We start from the raw sequence: 7,939 nt of genomic DNA, 5'->3' as shown, positions 1-7,939 counted from the left end.
CTTAAAAAAAAAAAAAAAAATTAGGTTATGCTGCAGCAGGAATGAATTCGGCAGCACTGGAGAGTTTGTGTGCTCCCAGCTCTGATCAGCATGTCTGAGAATGGGAGACAGCCATCCAGCACTGCCAGGGCCTGGATGAGGGCTGTGCCATGCCCTGGTTAAAGCCATGCTCTGCCACATGAAAGCTGGTGTGTGGAAACCACTCTTCACCCAATATAATCCTATTTGGATGGGTAAATGCTTGCAAACTCCAGTTAATGGGGCTTGCCATTTGCACAGCAAGGTAAATCCCTTGTTTCTCAACACACAGCCACGTAAATGTCACGTTTGCAGACATTTCTATTAAGGAAGGAAGGAAGAAACTCGGAGCATTTGCACATCTGATGTAAACTGATTTAAAATCGCAGTTTACCCACATTTACATAATGTTTGCTGATTAATAAATTAGATACTTAGGAAATCAAGGGCAGCTCCATGTGAATCACTCTGCTCCATCATCAACAAGAGTTCCATAAACACGAACAGGCTCTGAGCAAGATCTAGCTGCAGATGCCCCTGCTCATTGCAGGGGAGCTGGACTAGGTGGTCTTTAAGGGTCCCTTCCAACTCAAGCAATTCTGTGATTCTAAGAGCTGCAAGATGTCACTGCATTTGTGGAGCTGCTCATCAGCTCCAGGCATGGCTGCAGAGCCGGTGGGCAGCGAGGAGGGGTCTCCAGAATCTGCACTGGTGGGGCTGAAGCTTTACACAGCCAGCAGAATGCAGATTTCTCTCTGTTGAGCTCTGTGTTGCTGCAGTTCAATGGCAGAAAGCAGCCAGGCGGCCGGCTGGAAGTCAGCCCTGACAGATCCATGCCACACTGCAAGGTGCATCCCCTCCGTGTTGCACACATATCTGTCCCACTCTGCAGCACATCCTCGCCCACCTCCCAGCCCCTCTGCACCTGATATCGTCCTCGTTAGCGAAGATGATGACCGCCCGTGCGTGGGAAGTCTCCAGGAGGCGGCGGATGATTTTGTCGAACTCTCCAGGCTTGGGCTCCCGTGGGATCTTGACGGATTGGGCCACGCACACACCGCCTGCAGCACAGACAGCCCGGCAGTGAGATCCCCCAGTCCCACCCCATGGGGGCAGCCCCATCCCACAGCCCTGCGATGCGCAGACATGGGACTCCCCAGCCCACCTGCACCACAGTGAGGGGCTCTTCCCTGTGCCATCCTGCCATCCCCTGTGGCCCCATGCGCTCACCCAGCTGCGCCAACAGGAGCTGATGTTCCCCAAACCCACCCAGGGCCACCCCATGGGAGGTCCCACATTTGGAGGCTGTCCCGCACTGGCTGCACCAAGCCTGGGGATCAGCCTGGGGAGCACAGTCCCCATTATGGGGACATGAGCCCTCCCCAGTACCCTTCCTCTCCTCTGCAGCCTTCAGTGCATCCTTCCCTCTCACCCAGCATCTCAGCAGCTCACCCCTGCTTCCCACCATTTCAATCCACACCACATCACACCCCATCCCCAATGGGCAAGAACTCCCTATCCAGAGGCTCAGGATTTTCAAACTGCCACCGTTCCCATGCAGAGCCATCACTTCAAGCACCAGTGCTGGCTTTTTGCAAAGGGCTCTGCTCATCCAATGATCAAATACAGAATTTAGGAAGAGTCATTAATGGGACACAGCCCTGGCAGAGCCCTTTGGCTCTGGATTAGCAGCACAGCCACACAAAGGGATTCATTCCCTTCCCTGCAGCTCCACACCCAAAGACCCCCTGGTTTCTCCTTCTAGGCTGGGGAGAACCTCCCAGGCCAATCCCCCAGCCAGCCACGGGGCGTGTGCAGAAGCAGCTAATTAAAATTAAAAGAGACAAGGAGAAGCTGGCGGCTGGACACATCCCTGCATGTAGCTGCCGGGTTCCCAGCTCCAAAAAGCCAAGGCCCTCCTGCTCCAGCATTACCACAGATGCCAATAAAGAGAGAGAGATGAGAGAGAAAATTAAAGATTGCAGGACCTTCAGGATGTAATTGATGGTGTCGATTTGCATAGCAAATGACACAGCTGATAGTCACCTGCCACTAGAAGATCCCTGCTCAAGCAAAGGTCATAGCAATTAGCAGAGGGTTGAGATTCCCCGGATTACAGCACTGGGGAGGGGCAGGAGGAGGACAGGAGCCCCTGGGATGGGAGGATTCAGTCCCTCCAGCAAAACGATGTCCTTTGCAGCCCGCTGGCGGAGAGGGGCTGATCCAATTGGGCCGGGGCTCTGCTCACTGCATTCCCAATGCACCCAAACCGCTGAGAGTTTCATTTTATTTTTTTCCTCCAGTAAGAAGAAACTGGGCCAATTTGCTGCTTGTTTCCCATCTGGGGAGCCAGATGGATGGAGAGGAGGGAGTTGGATAAACAGATTCCCGGACAGCTCGGCGGGCAGCAGCCGGCAGTGCCAGCGGGACAGACACATCACTGCCCGGGGATGGTGGCTGTGCCTAGGGAGCCAGTGCAGCTTAATTACAGTTTCCATAGCAATAGAAGGAGAAATTCCAACCAAAGCAGTAGTTTGCAAACACCAGAGCCTTCCAAGAGCCCGGTGCGGTCAAGCGGGAGCGCAGACACTTGTGTGACAGTGCTGAGGCCAGCACAGCATTGTGACACTGCGACGCTCCCAGCAGTGCACATCCTGCTCCTGCATGCAGGTGGGCAGCACAGGGACATGAGGGTCCAAGTCTGCACTCAGCATCTGCAGCACCAACCCCTTCCCAGCACGCTGCAGCAAATCCAGCTTTGGGATTTCACCAGGGCGGCAGTGAGGGGTCTGCATTAGGTTCTTCCCACGCATTCATTCTTCATTTATCTGCTTTGAGCAACACCAGAAAAATAAGGGGACAAACGTTGCCACCAGCAAGGGCTTGCTGCTTGCATGCACGGGATGAGGAGGTGGCACAAGAGATGAGCCCATAAATAAATAGGAAAGGAGATGAAATCAATGGCAATTCAGAAGTGGCTGAGTTACGCAGCAGCTCTGTTAAATCACACTAACGAGGAAGATAACAAAAAAAGGATACGGCCAATTAGGGCATAATGAGGAATTTATTACTGCAGCGGCTGGAGTGTGCAGGGCACCGGAGTGGGATGCAGCCAGGACAGCAGGTGAGAAAAGCAAGGAGGGAACTCTAGCAAGGCTGGAAAACTGCCCTAAGGACAGACAGCAGTGTCGGCAACCGCTTCCAGTTTATTAAAGCTAATTGGGGCTCTCTGTACTCCAAAATAGCAACACAGAAGTGGCCCAGGTGAAAGCCCCAGAGTCCTCCTCCACCCATTATGCAAACGCTGGCAACACCAATTACATTTTTTTTTTCTCTTTAATTAATGGTCTGGAAAAAGAGGCCAATGGCAGTGGGGGAGGCTGGGGCAGGGCAGAGCCGTGAGCATCTCAGTGCTCAGCAGCCCCAGCTTTTAGTGCCTGCATTATTCATAGCACCCGCTCCCCCCTCACACTGCTGTAGGGAGGGGATTTGCCACGATGCTCCTGCTGTCTCCATGCAAAAATCCATTTAGTCAAAACACTCCTTTATGGCAAAGGAGCAGGGGAGGAGGCGGATGCAGTGGCTGCTCTCCCTCCTTCAGCAGCGCAGTGTTGCGCCCTGCCTGTGAGGCCCTATGGCTGGGGAGGGGGCAGGAGCTGAGCTCTGGGAACACCTCTCCTCCCCCAGTTTTGAGGGAGAGCCAAAGAGGAGCAGGAAACTGGAGAAGCCCACAAGCAACCGGGAGATACCCGACGTAAGGATGCTTGATTGCAATGCTGCATCCTGTCATTGCTGACAGGCAGCACCAAAGGGTGCAGAGCATTTGCAGCAAGAAGCCTCCAACATGCAGCATGGGTCCAGCTGCACACTTGCCATAAACTGGGCCAGCACTCCTGCACGCAGAGCTGCAGCTCCCAGCTGGGACAGCCCAGACCCACAGCATCAGAGGGGGAAATATGCAGCAAAACACTCAGCGCATGGCCATGTCCCCCTTCCCACGGTGTCACCTCCCATTGGCCTCTCTCCCGGGGACTCTCCTCATTACAGTGGGGTTAACACGTGTTGTCAAACACAGGTCAGGGTTTAATCTCCACCATTAAGGGCTCGGTGGGAGCACAGCTGCTCCAGGAAGCGCAGCGCTCAAGTGCCCTCTTGATTGCAGGTAGATAATAAGCTTTTGCTGTCGCTAACATACACCATCAATCAGGGAACGCTTTGCCCGGGCTCCCTGCAGAGCTGCAAAGCACTGTGCAAACGCGTTGGGTTGGAGAAATGCGGGGGCTGACTCAGCTGTGCTGCAAACAGAGGTGTGGACCCCTCCGGGCTGGGAGTACTCCCATGGCGCTGCGGGGGCATCGGAGCACACACAGCAAGGCTGTGGGGTATGTTGTAAATGGCTTGGCATGAGGAGCAGCAGCCCCGTGCTTGCTTGGCACAGGGACGTGCAGGGATGTTGCAAACCCATAGCCAAGCTGGGGCAGGAGGCCAAAGCTGGGCACCTCTGGCTGCTCCGTCTCCCAGCAGCCCAAGTTGCCACCGGGTCACTCACTGCCACCATCTCTTGGCATGGACCAACAGGGAGCACCCACCTCCCACACAGCCATTTCCCACCTCCTTTCCCTAAAGGAGGCCAATTAGATGAAGTCTCCAGGCCCAGAGGTTTAATTGGCAAGTCGGTTGCTGCAGCAGCTGCCCTAGTGTTCGTCGTTCACATCACTTCCAAGCCTCCAGGAGCTGATGTGTTGGAGGAGCTGTTAGGGGCACAGCTCACGCTCTCATAGAGGCAAAGCTCCTGGCAGTGAGGACGGCTTTGGGCATGCAGGATGAGACACCCCACTCCTCACTGCAGCAGCTCTAATCACTCCTTCACTACTCAACAGCCTCATCAAGAGCAACGCCCAGAGAGGACTGTGTTACCCCACAGCTCCCAGTCCCACTGCTGCCAAAGCATCTTCTCTACCTTCTTCATGGGCAAACCTGGGGACACTGTCCCACTTTGTCACCTCAAACCAGCCCTGATGCATCCCCATGTGCAGCAAATCTCAATGCACTTCATTGCAAGACAGGCATCTCTGCCCATTCCTCCTGGAGATGGAAAGCAGGGGGCAGAGGCAGCTCTTCCAGTCCAGTCCCACCAGACCAGTGGGATCCCAGACCCCCCAAATGCTCTGCATCACATCGAGCCTCCATCACAGGAGGCAGCTGGCACTCACTGCCTGCCTTGGCCTTGGAATGCGTTCAATTGCCACTCTTCAGTGCTTTGAAATCTCATCAGACATTATGGATCTGAGCAATTTGTGCTTGCTTTTCAACCGCCCGCATTGCTGGGGCTAAATCAGTAATTAATAAATTTGCAGCAGAGAAAAGAATGGGAAAAAAGCAACTTTTCCCTTCGCTCCAGCCTGGAGCCCAGGGATGCTGCACAGTGATGGCACTGTGGGGGTCAGTGCTTCTGGGCAGCAAGACAGGGCACAGCCTCAAAGCCTGGGGTTACTGATGGGTACCATCCCCACAAAAGGACCACCTGTAACACACCCTGCTCTGCTCCTCCCCTCACAGTCCCCCTGAGACCACATTGAGGACAATGTCCCACCGCGTGTCACCCCATTGGGAATGGGACAGGAGCCAGTGTGTGCTGGAAATATTAACAAGCCATGTGGGCTGCCCGCAAAGCCCAGAGCCAGCTCCCACCCAGCGCTGGGTGGGACCACAGCTATCAGCTCCTCTTTGTCCTGCCACTCTCCTTCCCCTGCTTTCCAGCTTACAAAGGAATTACAGCCAGATGTGTAACCAGGACCAGAGGAAAGAGACAAGGTCAGCCTTATTTACAGGCAGATTGCAGGCACACACGCTACCCAAGCCCTGGGTCTGAAGGGAGTTGAAGGGTTTGGGGGTTCTGGCACCCACCAGCAAACAGCTTGAGGACAGCGAGGTTACTTTAGGTGGGGAAACTGAGGCAGGAGGCCATTCAGAGCAGTCTCCTGGCTGCATTGTGACACACAACATTGGCTTGAGTAGAAAGAAAAGAGAAAGAAGAAGGGGAGGGAATAGAGAAAAAAGCCCAGGAAATACTGCAAGAGCCTGCAAGAATTTGGAAACACAAAGCAGTGATGGCACTAGAGCCTTGGTGTCAGAAGCATGCTCCCAGGGCCTCTGGAGCTCCCTGTCCCCATCCCATGCCCTTTGTGTCTGCAGCAGCAGGAAGATGCTGGGACCCAACTGTGAGCAGGGCATCCAATGGGCTGTGCTGCTGGGTGGGTACAGCCAGGGTTTTGGTCCCTAGGTAGAAGATGATCAGAGATGTAAGGGCATCCCACCCACAGGGCACAGCACAGGGAGCTCCTCGGAGTCAGCAGATACCCATGGTGAGCCATATGCACCAAACCCATTGTCAGTGGTACCCGGTGTCCGCCTGCACCCTAAGACTTGGGAGCAGCTCACGTTTGGTGTTTTCCAAACACCCTGCTCAGCTGTGAGTGTCAGAGCCCCTTTTGGGGGTGACATTCTGATGCATCAGCCAAAAGTAATGAGCTCAGCGCAAAGCAGAACGACAGCCATGGATGTCACATGGTAATGAACAAATGCATCACAAATATGTATCAGGCTCTTAACTAAAAATATAGAAAACTCAGCGAAGGATAAAACAAGAGAGGGGGGAAATGACAGTGTGAAATTGATCCAGGCACATGACTGAGGAGCCTTGCATTTGCCTAGAAATATTGCCCTCTTCACAAAGCAGAGTGCGACACATTATGACGCGTGGCACAACACGCTGTGCACCAACCAGTTCCATTACATAAGCATAAATCTCATCCTTCATCTCCAAGATCTCGAACGACACCAGAGGTGTCAGCACACAGAGCCAGGGGACGGCAGGCAGCTCCATCCCCTCGAAGTGACACTGTGGGTTGGCACGGCCCACTGCTGGCCTTGGGGCCAACCTGGATGCAAACACACGTAACACCCACTGTCTTTGCAGGGTGCTCTGGTGGAATAAGAGAATGCATTTCAAATGCTGAAAAGTGCCTGAATGAAACACAGCCTTTGCAATGCCAGCACCTGAGAAACCTCCACGGTGATGAATGATGGCTGTCCAGCCATCGGTGCAGCCCCCCGGGGCCGAGGAGTAATTGCAGTATATAAAACCTAATGGCTCTGCAGGGTCAGGCTGCAGTCCGCAGCTGCAGGGCGGTTCTCTGTGGGTCACTCAGCAGCACACATTGCCCTGGGGTGAATTCCTTCCTTCCCAGCCCATTGGTGAGGGGTTGGTTTGTGCCGTGACCGCGGTGCTGCAGCGGGTTTAGCACGAGGATTCGCTCGCAATCGAAACTGAAGGTCAAGTTGCTAATGCATCAGAAAGCAAACAGCTTGAATGCTAACTGCTAACTACAGCAATGAGCATTATTGCCTGATGGAAATAAAAACCGACTCGGAACGCTCAGGCTTGGCATGAGAAATGAAGCGCGGCGATGTTCTGGAGGAGCGTGCAGAGGGGGGTGAGCAGGGGCTGTGGGGAGGCACTGCTGTGTCCCCAGGCGTTGCACCCCGCAGTCCTGCTGCGTGACAAACGGCGGCCAGGGCCAGATCCTCAGCCCTGCAGCAGCCCTGCTACATCACCCTGACAGTCTGCAGACACCTTAAAGCAGAATTAAATTGTCGGCTGCTTTATGGTGCTGGAGGAGTGCAAATGAGAGCCAGACATAGAAGAACAGGCTGTAAAAGGAGAGGAAGGATCCTTCGCCCGCTCCCAGTGCTGGTGTAACGGCATTTGGTGACAGCAGAGCCATCTGAATTTATAGGGGACACAAGAGCGCAACCTGGCTCTTCCTCAAACATTGCAGTGGGCAACGCAGAGCATGAGGCTGGTGGAGTTTGCAAATTAAAAAGTGAAGAGGAAGGGGAAGGGGAAGGAGAAGAGGAA

At 54.1% G+C, this 7,939-nt stretch overlaps 1 protein-coding gene across 1 annotated transcript in view; it reads right to left on the bottom strand.

Moving 5' to 3' along the window:
- LOC104914538 (metabotropic glutamate receptor 4-like) overlaps positions 1 to 7,939 on the bottom strand; it is a 43,675-nt gene that overhangs the window by 30,866 nt on the left and 4,870 nt on the right. The window lies entirely within an intron of this gene.

The sequence above is a fragment of the Meleagris gallopavo genome, chromosome 28, assembly GCF_000146605.3.
Source record: "Meleagris gallopavo isolate NT-WF06-2002-E0010 breed Aviagen turkey brand Nicholas breeding stock chromosome 28, Turkey_5.1, whole genome shotgun sequence".
NCBI lineage: Eukaryota > Metazoa > Chordata > Aves > Galliformes > Phasianidae > Meleagris > Meleagris gallopavo.
The sequence above is the reverse complement of the archived record's forward strand: the minus strand, read 5'-3'. Positions and strand labels throughout refer to the sequence as shown.